This window comes from Misgurnus anguillicaudatus, chromosome 22 (assembly GCF_027580225.2).
Source record: "Misgurnus anguillicaudatus chromosome 22, ASM2758022v2, whole genome shotgun sequence".
NCBI classification, from domain to species: Eukaryota; Metazoa; Chordata; class Actinopteri; order Cypriniformes; family Cobitidae; genus Misgurnus; species Misgurnus anguillicaudatus.
Genome location: NC_073358.2, coordinates 33,879,010 through 33,894,376, shown reverse-complemented (window position 1 = coordinate 33,894,376; position 15,367 = coordinate 33,879,010). Strand labels below are relative to the sequence as shown.

General features: G+C 37.7%; 1 long non-coding RNA gene across 2 annotated transcripts in view; it reads left to right on the top strand.

Annotated features, from left to right (window-relative positions):
- The window catches only part of LOC129440183 (uncharacterized), a 153,886-nt gene that overhangs the window by 50,427 nt on the left and 88,092 nt on the right, over positions 1-15,367 (top strand). For both annotated transcript variants that reach the window (XR_008643050.2, XR_012365587.1), the window contains one exon: positions 9,816-9,940. This is a non-coding gene — a long non-coding RNA (uncharacterized lncRNA). The remainder of the gene's footprint in view (positions 1-9,815; positions 9,941-15,367) is intronic.

The following is a 15,367-nucleotide window of genomic DNA, read 5'->3' as shown; positions in this document are numbered from 1 at the left end:
TTATGGGGTCTTATGATACGTACAGTAGTATTTTATCTCTATATTTAAGCCCCTTTAATGCATGCTGATAAATACCTTCCCCTTTATCATTTTTCTAACTTCTCATCTCTATTCTTTACTCTCATTCGCTCAACCACCATATTCCCCCTAGCCATCCATCTGAACTGACCAATCCTGCTCCCCCTGGACACCAGTTAGCGCCAGTCCTCCTCCCTCCCCTTTTCATCATGCCGAGCAGGCTTACAGGATTCCTAGAGTTCCAGATGCGGCACTGCGTCCTTCACAGACCCCTTAGCAGGGTCCTCTCTCTCATATCGGGTGGCCCGGTTCACCGTGTCCTCAGACAACCTGAGCTGAGCTCAGGAAAGGGGCCTCCATTTCGGGGAGGCCCACCTCAGCTTGGGCTCTACAGCTTTACCACATTCTCTAGAATATAGTTTAGGACCTCTGACGGTAGCACGGACGTACAGAGAAATGATGAGACGGATCTTGGAGAGTATCTTAAGTTTAAATCACTATATATCTGCAGCTTTTTGTTTTTTAACTGATTAAAACTGGTTAGGGGAAAATATCGTATACATTTAATTAAACCTTTATTAATATGAAATCAAAATTGTTACATCTTTCTGGTCTTATAGTGATTCATTTGCATGAAAAAAATCCAATTATTGATGTTAACCAATAACAAATGTGACCCTGTCTCTAATAATCTAATTTTGAGATAATAAATTATTGATTTCAATCTTTGACAGTCAATATTGTAAAGATATTAAGTTTATACTTACTTTAATTTGTTAGCATTCAGGTCTGTCTGTGTTTAACTATAAAATGTTTTTTTACAACCCAATCAGTTCCTGATAGATTAAATATTTACTTTAACATGAACTGACATATTGCATCGGCAGATCCTAAAAAACACAGAGACCTTGCAATGTGTGTATGTGTGAAAATGGGCGTGTTCGAAGGAACTGGAATGAGAGAGCCTGATGGGGGAATCAATATCTTACCAGACCAGCAGTCACGTGATCATTTAGCTTCTATCTGATTTGAAGATAAAGATAAAAACGCAACGTTTAACTAAATTAAGTGCCCTATGGGACATGTTTTGAACCAAACGGCATGCGGTGTCACCACGGGCAAATGCAAAGACACCACTTCACGCTTGTGACTCAGCAAACCAAACAATCGATCAAATTCCAAACTTGCCAATTAGTAAAGTGGCATGATAGGCTCATTTTTATGAGCGTGCGTACGGCATGAGGGTCTGCGTCTATGCGAGATGGTGCTCAATATTCCGACCACACTGCAGACAGTCTCAGCAGCATAATGGGAGGTTGACTGTTAGGGGTGGAGGGGGTAAGCAAGTGAATGAGGGCTGGAGGAGGGAGGGGAAGGGGTAATGGATGTGGCGGTGCTCCAGAATCAATTGGCGGTGTAATGAGATGGCACGGTGCCAGGTAACCATGGCGCTGCCCCCACCACTCTCCTCCGGAGTAAATTAAATAGGAAGAGAGCTAGAGAGAAAGAGAGTGAGTTTGTTTCTAAGAATGACACAGTGATAGAAGGATGAGACAGACAAAGAAAAAGAAAAAAAGAGAGAGAGAGAGATATGAGGCACTGAAACGGGGTAGTTACAGGAGAGAAGACACGCTAAGCAAAGAGGAAAAAACAGAGTGAGTAAAAATGAAAGAAAAGAGAGCGGGGCACTTACCTCAGACAATGGGCATTCCTAAACTCTCTTACTCTTCAGTCAAAGCTGAGCTCAAGCGTCTGCTCAAAAGTGAGAGGGGAGAAGCGAGGCCAAAGTTTGAGGCCACAGGGGCTTTTATATTATTATTAAAATTTACTGAGACATCTTTTTTATGGCCTCTGGAAAGGAACTGGCATGAGATGAATTAGTAGATTGTGTCCCCTTGAGCCCATGCAACCACCTACTCAGATTTCCCTCTCCCTCGTTCTTTTTTCAGCTTATTCTTTTTATTTTAATCCAAGCTGGGTTGTTTTTTGTCAAAGCACAGGTTACATGCAAAACCATTATAATCACTTAATAATGCAATAGCAAAGTCAGTGCAAATGATGACAGGAGAATTATGAATAAAGCTGAAATTGCCGATAACTTTAGCTTTTGTGAAGACTGATTCAACAGGTTCAGATTTAAATGAAGATGTAACAAAAGGGTTTACCGTCAACTATACTTTCAAAGGCAAATCTCGAATGTGCAGCCTTTAAAATATTCACAACAGTATGAACCCCCTTCCTACTTTTCCTTGGCACACGCCATATATCTAACCCCATCACCCCTTCCGAAGTCTCCTTTCCTTCCTCTCTGCATTCATCTTATTCTCTGTCAGTGTTGTGCTGATTTTCTGGTTGGATGAGAGGCATCAGTCAGTCTGATTTCACTCAGACAGTATGCATTTCTTCATCAACTCCTCTCTCTCCTGCAGTGGGACTGGGATTTGTTAATACTGTGTAGTTGGCTGAGTTGCTCCCATGATTAGTGAGGGTGTGTGATGGTTACTGGAGATGAATTGAAATTAAAGCTTGATTAATATCGTAATTAGCTTCCCCAAATTTTTTCCAAGGCCAACCTCATGCCTTTTTATGCAGATTTTTTGTTCCATTTTTTTACCACCTGTCAGCGTTGCCAGTTGATATTAGTTAGTGTAGATTTTTTTCATGGCATGAGCTACGGCTTTAAGAGGAGTTTAACCAGGTACAAGTGTGAGTCATGGTGAAAACGTTCATGTACTGTACTGTTGATCGTAAATTTAAAACTGCCACTCAGCTTTTCTTTATGCATTATTGTAATTATTGCACCGCACTGTAAATATTTGTTGAGTTGTTGGTTTAAAGCAATCGAAATGCCATCTCTCCTGTGGGTATACTTCAGATGTAATAATATAAGCCTTATCAGAGCCTAATCTGATCAATGGTGCATCATCTTCGCTGCTGATCGAATCTTTTGTTCGTTACACACTATTATAGCGCACCGCTGGAATGAAATGTACCTGCCGTTCATCGACCAGTGCTAGTGCTCAGGTACTGAATGACAATGTGATGAGATTAGTGGTTTATGTCAGTAATCCGCCGCTTGACTGACACGTCTTGACTTTCATAAAATAATGGAATCTCTGAAATGCCAGCCATTGAGTCGAGTTTTGTGGCAATGCATTCTGGGAATGGATCACAGTGACAACACGGTGTATCTGAGAGGTAGATAAATAGGGAGGACTGGAGTGTGGGTGCCGCAGCAGCACATGAGGAGAATATCAGGCAGAGACAAGAGAGCGAACCAGGAAGAAGGAAATGTTAAGGATGAATTCAATACAGAATGACAATTTCACCATTTTGGAAATGTTTATGCCTGTTATATTGGTAGCTGAGCCTTATTTTAGAAAGCAAACCCTTTATAAATGTCAAAAAACACTGATGTGCAGGAAAGCAGAACATAATAATCTGTTAATATTTCTATAAGGTATGATGCATCTTCATGTATTTCTGTATCTCGTAAACAAAATACTACGGTTTATTTTTTGAGAGCATGTTCTTGCTACGAATGGTAAAGGTTTTGGATTCATCATTATTAATTGACACATTGCACAAAAAGTATGATCCTCCCACCATGTTCATATCAGGTGTTTTGTTGCTTAGCAAGACTGGATTTTTTTTTTTTTATAAAAAACGTAATATTTTAAGCATTAATAATATAAGTACACTGTACAATGTAATACCTAAATCTAACTTATAAAAATTGCAAGTGGCTGCATGTGATGTTTTAAGTTGAGTCAACTTGTAGCCTTTTTTAAGTATAATAAACACTGTAATATTACTTCATACAAACGCAACAAAATTTTGTTGAGTTAACAAATAGTTCTAGTATTACTACGTTTAATTTACTTTTCTTGGTACAGGTAACTTTTTTATGGTTTGTTGTTGTTTCCATAAACATTGATTTAGACTTTATTTTTCTGTGAGAGATGAGAGCACGAATTGTTTATTCAATCAACGTGCACACCAAGTTTAGTTTTGGGCAGCTGTAAAGGGCGACATACTTCAGTATGCAGTCTTCTGAACAATAGTAACTGCAAAACTCAAAGATGAAACAAAAACTCTTCTAAATCTCGAAGATAAATGAACATTAAACACTAAAAAGTCTTTCTTTTTAGTTAAAAACACATAAAATAGCATTTAAATTTAAATTTCACTGTCCAAATGCAGTCCCATCCAAAGCATGCTGGGAAATACGAGTCTACTAGCCTAGTTAGCTATGTTTACTAAAATCATTCATGTACTTTCAACGCAAAATTATTAAGTTAATTTCCTTCTTACAAATTTAAGTGGATTATACATGATAAAATGAAGCTGAATTTACTCAATAAAGTGTTCATTTAGAATTACTTAAATTATTCATCTTTTTATGTTATTTTAACAAAAATTTTAATAAAAAAGCAAGAATTAAATTTTTTTAATATAGTTTACTCGTTTTATCTTTGTTAAATCTACTAAGGCACAGAAACACTCTTTACAGTGTAATATTTGTTTTGGCTTTAGTTTGCGATCTGACGAAAGTTTTTATTTGCCTGAAACCACTATGAGAGAAATAGCTCTAGTTTCAAGGCTGTCTCGCATAAACACAAATTTAGATAAGAAACTGTAATTTAGATCACTTTTTTGAAACTTGACCCTTTATTTGACACAAAACAAGATTTTTTATTAACTGCTTTTAAACAAACCTCTGCTTTTGTTTTACTTTTTATGTTTTATGAATGCATAATTAAAATTTAATGCAGTATGTTGCATATTTGGTCATTTAATTATTAAATTTTAATGTCCACCTTACTTTTAATTACTTTATTTATTGTCTCTAAATAATTAGGAAAAATTATATCAAAACAAATTTACTTTTAAATACTATTTACTGTATATAAAAACAAATGTATCTGTGAAAGACAGGGAATAGAAATAGTGTGTTTTAGCAAGACAAGATAAGTGCATAAAAAATGTCTACTCTTCATATACTGTAGCACATGCAGCATGTAATTTCCGTAGATAGCGCGTCAGTTGCTGAGACACAGGAGGTTTTAATAAAATTGGTGACCAGTGTCATTGCTTATTCTTTTCATGAGCGAATTCATAATTTTTGTTCTTTATCGGTTGATCTGTGTCTCTTTTCCTTACCGTGTTTGTGCTGAGTGGGTGTTCTCTTTTGACCTCAGAGGATTTGACTCCTCAGAAGCACTGCCAAGACTCTGTCTTTGAAAACCAATAAGACCTTACCGGTATGTCACCATAAACAGACCGAGCCACTGAGCACAACACGACATTGTTCTTACTGTTGAAGCTGATAATGCCCTATGGAGTGATTATAGTTGCGCTTAAGTGCGGTGCTTAGTCCCGAACCTGCCCTCTTGTTGGGAATGTATACAGCTTTAAAGCCAAACTGTGGTGAACACTGTGTGGTCTGGTAGTGAGAATGCTAAAAAAATTCTCAGATTATTTTATTGCTTTTCAAACCTGTCTCTGAAACAGGCACAGGAAAATGTTTTAAGAATAGTTTTATTTAATTGTCTAATGATAAGTGATATACAGTATGGCTGGTGGTTTATGGATATTTGTTTTATATATACAATTATAGATACAATTTTGGTTTAAATTCCGGACCTTTTAGCACTTGCTTTTATGTATTTTATCTTGAAATTTACCAGGCAGAGATACACCTTTGAAAGCTACTGTAGGTAATCATCAATACTTTTATAAAGCGGATTTGTGTATATTTGAACGTTGTTTTGCATAGTGCCTTTTTAGTGCCTGCCTACACTGACACTCTCTTTAAATAACTGTATTGTTATACACATTGTAACAGTATGTACTTTATACACCAGTGGTCTCAAACATGGTCTGTGAGTTGCCCGTCAAAGCACATTCTATTAATAGGCTCAATTTTAACATAAATTTATTACATATTTTTTATATTAGCTTGCCTTCTTTTAATGTTTTAAGCAATAATAAAACATATCAACAAGTAAAATAAAATTAAAATCAACAAGTAAATAAAAGTTTCGAGTAGACTATATCAAAAAAGTAGCCCGCCAGATTGTTTTCTCCATAGCCCTTGCTCACAAAAAGGTTGGAGACCCCTGCTCTACACTATATTGCACACTACCCACCCAGTATTGTAATAAGGATGAATTAGGACTGTATTTAATAAAAACTTGTATTTGTGTTGTGTCTATGGGGCTGTTTACACTTGGTATTAAGATGTGTTTTCATCGATCGGATCACAAGTGGACGAGAGAGACACATTACGTTTACACCTGGTATTTAAATCCGTCTCTTTTGTCCACTTTTGACCGCCTCTGTCCTGAATGATGTGAGGGGGTGGTCTGAGACGGTGGACGAGTCTCTCTGCTGTCATTCAAATCCGAGTGGTAGTAATTATTAGTTTATATGGACGCAAACTAATATTATATCGGAGTCCACTGCTTGTTTAGCAAGTAAACATGCTGCACAGAGTTTTGTACGTGTGTATGTAAGAGCTTTCTCTGAATTTTCAGCGCAATTGATGAAATAGGATCACGCAGCTTTCACACGCTTTTAAAACGAAACTACGGAGCCGCTTTAGTTTTATCAATGAAAGGCTAAAAATAGCGCTGTTCACCGTATGTTCACGCCAGAAGTCGAAAAAGACGTAAAACTTGTGTTTAATACCTCAGATTAGATAAATGGGCGGAGAGAAGGCAGTCGCGTGTGGCTGTTCGAACACATTCAACCACATGTGCGTTCCGCAACTCCAAAGCGATCCGATTGAAAGTGGTTTCGACTACCTCTGGATGTGGTTGAAAGTGGTCGAAAGTGGACGAGCTCAAAACGTTTTGAACACCGTTTACACATGGCATTAACATGTCCACTTGTGATCCGATCTACGAAAACGCATGTTAATGCCAAGTGTAAACAGCCTCCATATGTAGCACCTGCCCCATGTCCTCTTGACTGTAAACATATATTTAAAGGGCTACATAGTATATTGAAAGGGCTATTTAGACAAAAGGTGTAAGTTGCTAAACTTAAAGGGGGTTGCACACCAGACGCACAACCCAGCGCCGCGTTGCGTCTAGGACAACTCTGAGGTATCGTACACCGGAAGTGCACATTAAACAGAGCTTAGTCAGATAGCGTCTACTTCAAAATGCAAAATATACGTTAGCAGCCAATGTTAATCGTTAATGATTTGGGACAAATATGATGTTATTTAATGTTAAACTATGTGAGTGGCGCTCTGTGGCGCGACAGGGATTTGAACAACTTTCTGAGTCATAGCTGGGCGCCGCGGACAAGCGCCACCTGTCGGCGCCGGTGTGTGTACACTCATAGAAAACAACGTGTTTGGTTTTTTTAGAACGGCGTTGCGTGTCCGGTGTGCAACCCCCTTAAGGGTGTGTATGAGAACAAAGTGGTAAACAGAAGGTGAGACCTAAAGAAATAAGTTATTATCCTTGTTTGCTACTGTAACTTTAAATCTTTGAATTAAACTGATATATTTTACTTTCAGTTTGTTGATGCTTCATATGGCTTATACATCTCTTGCATATATTTGTTCCTCTTTTGTAAATTTATTAACTTTTATTTATAAATTAAGAATAGAGAGAGTGCTTTTAGTCTTTCCATTTGTCTCTCACCCTCACACTACCCCTTATCTGATGCCCTCTTTGTTCACCCTTATGTTGGAGGCCCACTCTTATAGCTTGGCATGGGTGAGAGGGTGAGGGGGTTGGAGTGGACGAGAGCGGGCACAGGGCAAACAAGGGGCAGACAATGAAGCTTGGCAGACACCTGAAAGTCAAATCTGCTCATTTTGATTCAAGAGGAGCGGGTTGTGGAAAGAAATCTTGAGAAAGCCTTTCTATCCCCTTCTACTAAAGATAATTTCATTATATTATAGATGTGCGTAAGCAGAACTAATTCATTGACATTAAACTAGCATAGAAGTACTACTATGAGACAGTAAAGCACAAAATGTATTCCTGAAGATGATCCATATAAAAGCGATGCAGATGTTTAATATTATTTAAAATATAGGAATGCAACAGTTATAGCCTTGAAGCCATATTGAGATCTTGGAGTAAATCTCCACGTTGAGCTTCGGGGTGCAAATATGGGTAGTTGTTAATGCAGAAAAACATTCAGTTATGCAAAAATTACAGTAACAACATACAAAGCATGCAGCATCAAGAAGTTTATTATTTATAAGGCAAGGGACAAAAATAAACTTTTGTCAGGTTAATAATGAATAATTCAGGTGAAAAGGGTCTTTGTGACAGTGAGGTAATAGCACTCAAATATGTTTCACTGTCTGGGGAACGGCTGAACGCCAGCCAGACTGTGACCAACTGACACACTGACTCACACGCAAACACACAGACACAGAAAGGGAGCATTGGAGACACTGTGCCAATGCCTGGATTAGGCAGCCTTGTAAACAAGCAAATAGATATGGAGACCATGACATGCAGACAGACAGACACAGGCAGAAAGAGAGACAGATGGATAGACAGACACGGAGACAAAATGCTATTAATTGCATCCGATTAGCATGGCGGGCACAGCGCCCCATCTGCAGCGGGCAGAGGGTGAGATCAGCGGGCATTACAAAAATATATTTGCGCTGTGTCGTTATGTTGGTCTGAGGGAGTTTGTGCCTCCCAAAAAAAAAAGACGAGGGAGGGAATCGGCACAGTGTTGAGTCCGCTGCCTGTCGTATTTCCAGAACAGGACAGCGAGCGGTGCTGTCTCTCTCTCTCTTTCTCTCTACCACGCTGCTCTCTCCACCTCTCTTTCTTTCTCTCTCTTGCTTGTAACTTTCTGTCTCTGCCATTTTGATGAGGTTGAAAAAAGTGTGTATCTCTTTTTCTCTCTGGATTGGATGCCGGCTATGAAAAAGGAGGGAGGAGTAGACGAGCGAGGGAGAGAGCGTGCTGCTCGCGTAGAAGGAGAGATGGCATATTTGCAGAAAGAGACATGTGGTGTGAAAGCAGTCCTTTTCAATCTTAACTCTTTAGAGAGTTCGCCTTTCAAAAAAATAATTCTGTTATTTTTGCATCACGCTGTACCCCTGTCTTTCTGTAGCTACAGGTCTCCGTCACAAACTTTTGCTGCTTTTTAAACATTTTTATTGCTTTATTTCATGGCTCTCGTCAGTTTGTTTCAGTTTCTTCCCGTTCCTTGTTTTTTTTTTTTTAATCGCCCATCAGTTATTTTATGCACGGGAGTTAAAGACAAAGGGAAACGTCCGCATTTTGGCACCACTAAGGGGAGTCAGAACTGCAGCCAAGGACCCTGCTGAGATCCAAAAAACCCCAGCACAGCGAAGCGCCAAAAAAAAGAAAAAAGAAAACACCACCCTTTCCTTTGCATGGTCACAAATTCCACTCTCCCTGTAGCCAGGGCAGTGCTGCAGCTCCTCCTCGACCACATCTCACCGCATTCGACCTTTTACGCCGTCTCTTCTCCCTTTTCCACGGAGCAATTTCTGACCCGTTTTTGAGGGTTACCGTTTTTTCTCACGGTAAATACGGATAGGACCGGCCGCGCAGGAGGGCAAAAGAGGGGACAGGGGTTTTTCTGTTGTCTGTCAGTGACTTGCCGATTTCCTCTGGTTAAACCAGGGATGGCGTTTTTGGCTTCTTTCAAGGTTGTAGGTGCTGTGTGTTCTTTCATTCATGTCGGGACGTGTTTATGTATTAATGTTTCGCTTGCGTGAATGAGCGCTTTTCAACTTCCTTCTAACGTGCTTCTGTCTTTTTCTCCTGCTCCAGATTTTTCGGGCAGTGGAATTGGCCTAGTCTGCACCCCAAGCCTGACTCCATATTGCCGCCAGGTGTAGGCTGACTCCGGTATGGACAACGAACTGGTCAGCACCAGAAACAGTCTTCCTTCACCGGTACGCTGTGTTTTTTTGGCCTTTTTCTCTATCCGTTGAGTCTTTTTTTCAGCTAAAACTAATACTGAGTATTTTTAACCGCATCTCGTCCATGGGTTTCGTTTTTTTGCTTGTTTGTCATAATAGCTGTCAACATTACTATAAAAATATGCGAAATATTTAACTGTCCCAAACGACACGTATGCGCAATTTTCCAAGTTCTATTTTTCCTGAAAAATCTGAATGCCGTGATTTTGTTTTAGTAACAAATGTTAGACTAAGGTCATTTACAGAATAACTGTTGGTCAATAGCAGTCAAACACTTAAAACATGATTTTACTGGTTTGGTTGTTGGTACCCAGATATTTGTATTCATTTGCGGTTTGATGACTCTCAATTCATTCATTGGTTTCCAATGGCTTTATGGAAAGAAATAACAAGGACTGGCTCTCTGTAATCTTAGATGCCATGGAAACACATTTCATATGTGACACTGTATCAAAGTATATTTGAGCTATCGTTTCACAACCAAGTTATATTCTTTTATTTTTGGGATGTCTAATGATGCACTACAATGCGTCTCCATGTCAAATTATAATGCAGATATCTATAACTATAACAACATTTGCTGTATTATTCTAAAATAACGTTTCCTCCCTCAGGGAGTGGCACTGAACATGAATCATGAAATTTTTAAATGCAGCTTGTTGCACCTACAACTTTCAATGCGGATCCTTGATGCAGATCTTACCTTTCTATACATTAACTGGTCATCCAAATATACACTGTTCGCAATATATTGTGATGATAAAACTAAAACTCTTTAGAAAACAATTATATTTTAGGTAATTACTAAAAGTTTTTTTTTTTAAACGATTTAGGAGTGCTAAATGTTTCCCAAACAAGTTGCGTGTATCCTAAATGAATAAAAAGCTTTTTTGTATGTAGTGTTTCTTTAAAATTGCTGCTATTGCTTTTTTTCTCAAATGTCAGCCACTGCAGCATATTTGATCCAACAGTTGCGACAATAGGTGGCTCATCTGGTCATAGCGAACACAACCTGTGTCTTTCAAGCTGACCTTGAAGGGTATTTCTTAAAACGGTAGTGATGTGGAATGCCAGGAATTTTTAGTAAAAAAGGAGTTTTAACGATTTTTCTCGTCAATTTTTTGATAGTGTAAACAAAGTTTTAATGTTATTTTATATAACCACACCCAGTACCAAATTCTACATCAAATTATTTGAGAACTGTAAGTTATTTTGCAATAATATTTGGGAATTTCGCACAATCATTACGATTTATTTCTTTATAGAGTTTTAGCAATATTTTCTCATAATTGTCGTAAATTGATTTTGATATATTAAGCACTAAACTAAACGCACGAGTGGCATAAATTAGCTTTTTTCACATTTTCAAAATATTTCGATTTGCGCGGCGCACCTGCGCTCTAGTTTTCGTTTTGTTTTTTTTACTGTTAAAAGTCCCACATTTAAGAATATCAATAGTCACTCTTTCTGGATTCATAAATGATATAATTTATCTGTACTTTACATTATCTACTTGAATTTTATGTGACATAATGTCATCCTTCCTTATTACCTAGTACTGTATTACCTGGCAGACCATTGCATTTCCAAAATACTTTCAAACATGGCTCTCTGGTGCTGTCATCATTGTTTCTGTCAAATTTTGTGTAACAGTTTTTAAATCTATGCATAATTTAAAGCCAAGCCAACAAATGCTAAGTCAGTTGTAAGCATTAACATGTTGTTGTGAAGTGCATATTATTTTTGGTCTCTAATGAAGGTATAAACAGAAACATGGAGTGGGTGTACATGACGCAGTGCAATGATGCCAACTGCCACAAACCCGTAGATCCGAACTTGTGATGACTCTGTGCACAAGCTCGTGTCTATAGGTATGTGTCTGTAAGGTGAATGCAACACTCTTACCTGCAGCCACTGTCATTGGAAAATATAATTGTGCTGACTTACTAATTTCTTTCATTACAAAACAATAATGTTTAAAGTCTGGTTAAAAAAAAGTTTTGGAAATGGATGACTTAGAGCGAATACCGAAACAAATGCAGCCACTTAGAACGCAGAAACGCTCGATAAAATGCCAATAGTACTTTTTTTGCCAATTCTAGGCCAATGGTGACTACTTTGAAGATTATAAATCATAACAGTGTGCTTTATTGGATGTTTTGGGGTCAGCATAATTCCCATAGTTGCATTTCTGTTATTCCGTAGTTATAAGTGGTTTAGTATGATTCCAAAATGTGATAAAATATTAATAAAGAACGACTAAGCAGCACTAAACTTTTGTTCAACACCGAAAAGACTATGTTTGGATAGGTGCAATATGCATTAAATGCATTTGCACCTATAAATGCATTTCACTATTGGTGTCTTATATTTGACAGGTTATAACATAAATAAGACATCATTTTTTCCTCCCCATTACATACTTTACAGCGATGTCTCGGGATGAGGTAGTAGGTTGTATAGTTTAGAGTTACAACATGGGAGATAACTGTACAGCCTCCTAGCTTTCCCCGAGCAGGCGCCCTGCTCTCTGCAAGCTACAGTGCTAATGCTAGCAAGCATAAAACCAATGCACCCCATGCTCTTTTGCCATGCTAACAGCATTACTTATATAATGATCCGTGTAAATGTGGATTCTTTGTTGATGTTTTGACAGAATTTCAGATGTAGGACTTTATTAGATTTTTTCACCTGAAAAATGGTTATCCATTGTCTGTAATCTGTATTTTTATATGGCAATTGTGAATACATGTTGTACATAACTTATAATTTGTTAATCAACAGGATTCATCACTGTCATAGTCTTGATATTTGGTGCATCTGTTTTAATCCTGTGAGTTCGAATTAGTTCTAAAACCACATATTCATGTATTGTTTAATGAAAAAAACAGTATAGTGTGGCCACTGTTACATTTGTATCAAACGACAGCAATGTTATTGTTACAGCAGTAATTCTCTAACTTTTTGGCGTGCACCCCACCCTTTGCCCCCACCAGTTTACGATAAATCTCTTTGCACTGACATAAAGCAATCTCAAACTTAGAATTTAAATTAAACAAAACATATTAAATTATAGCTATATTTTTGAGGTTTAATTACACAGAATTTATGATAAACTAATGAACTTTATAAAATGTCATAAAACTGGCACCCCCCTGGCACCATCTTGCACCCCCCAGTTTGAGAACCACTGCAGCACAGCGTGTTTAACATTCTGCAACACTAAAACCATATCTTACTATACACATAAAAATTGCACAAGCCTTATCTTTTTTGCTATTTCCATCTGGGTTTTATCTGTCCATTCCACCGTCTGTCTCTCCTACTTTGAAAACACATTTATAGCTTTTGTGCTTGTGAGTTGGTTCACGAATGAAGGGTAAATTTTGTTATAAAGGTAACAGTAGTAGGAATGTGTGAAAGATTCGATATCAAAAAGCAAACATATCTAACGGTGTACCTGCTTATATTTTATTATGAGGTTGAAAACTGGAACAGTGTTGACTCTTGATGGAATTCTTATTCTTAATATTATCAGTACACATACCATGAAGCTATGCACTTACTTTAATTCATTAATGTTGCACCTTGACTATTAGAATGGCTATATGGGAATTAGCATTTCCTAAAAATTTAAAGCATCTGCACGATCTAATAAGTAACACAACTAATGATCAAAACTCGCAAAACATTGCATGGGCGAATGTTTTGAGGTGTAATTCTGTTTTTTAGCATTAAATACTGAAGGACAAACCGATGATAAAAATTTTATTTTTCTAGTTTTTAAATGTGGAAACTGTGGTGATTTGTACCTTGATAGAAATTAAAAAAGTGGTTCGTTTTTTACGCAGAATTTGTAAAAAGCTGCATCTGCAGTGTGCCACATCCAGCTGCAGTCACTGCGTCAGACAAATGATCTCAGTGCATGATACTGTAGTCTGTGCCAGTGCTTGTACTTATGTATGGCACATCTATCTTGCACAACTTTTTTGGTAAATGTCTTTATTTTGTTTTCCGTTTAGTAAGATTTAGGACTGGTGTGGTTACAATAGGTGTGGTTGTTGTATTTGACAATGGAGTCATTTTTGGTCATGTTTAGTGCAATTTCCGCTTGATTCAGCGGTACATGTGCAAGCGTGTCCATGTGGATGGAAACTGGCTTTTTGCGTACACATTGGCATTATTTAGTTTCAAATAATTGGGGGGATTGCACACAGACCTAAAATGGCGAATATTTTGACGTTTCAAGTATTTCAATATAGTTTCTCTTTTTCTGTTTAAAGGATTAGTCAATTTTCTTCCAAAATGTCATCCAAAATGTTGATGTCTTTTTCTTTAGTCAAGAAAAAATTATGTTTTTTGAGGAAAACATTTCAGGATTTTTCTAATTTTAATGGACTTTAATGGACCCCAACACGTAACAGTTTAAATGCAGTTTCAAATGGCAGTTTCAAAGGACTCTAAATGATCCCAAACGAGGCATAAAGGTCTTGTCTAGCCAAACGATTGTCATTTTTGCCAAGAAAATAATGCACTTTTAAACCACAACTTCTCTTCTTCCTCTGGCTGTGTGACGAGCCATTGCGACCTCACGTAATTGTGTAATGCCGTGGAAAGGTCACGTGTTACATATATGAAACGCACATTTGCGGACCATTTTAAACAACAAACTGACACAAAGACATTAATTAGTATCATTCGACATACAACAATGTCGGAACGGTCCTCTTTCTCCACACTTGTGAACACTGGGGCGTAGTTTCGCATATGTCCTCCATGACCTCTTGATGTCATGACGTATTGGGTAAGGCCGTGCTGGCACGTCACAGGACCGGAAGAGGGCGAGAGGTTGTGGGTTAAGAGTGCTTATTTTGTATTTTTCTTGACAAAAATGACAATCTTTCGCTGGATAGGACCCTTGTGCCTCGTTTGGGATCGTTTAGAGTCCTTTGAAACTCCATTGAAACTGCAAGTTTAAACTGCATTAAAACTGTTACGTGTTGGGGTCCACTAAAGTCCACCAAAACGAGCAAAATCCTGGAATGTTTTCCTCAAAAAAACACAACTTCTTCTCGACTGAACAAAAAAGACATCAACATTTTGGATGACATGGTGGTGAGTAAATTATCTGAATTTTTTTTTAACAAAATGGACTAATCCTTTAAATTAATAAATTCTTCATAGCGTCTCAATCCAGAGATCAGATGCATTTACTTGTAAACAATAACATAATGCACTTATTTCCATTTCAGTTGCTTTTTTTGTTATAAAAAAGTTAGATTTTTTTTTTTATTTGTATTTTTGTTCTTCAGTCATTCTGCTGACCAGTTTAAATACTTAGATTACGTCTGTGATATTTAATTGTATATCTTTATTTCATAAATCTGCCACTGTTGGTTC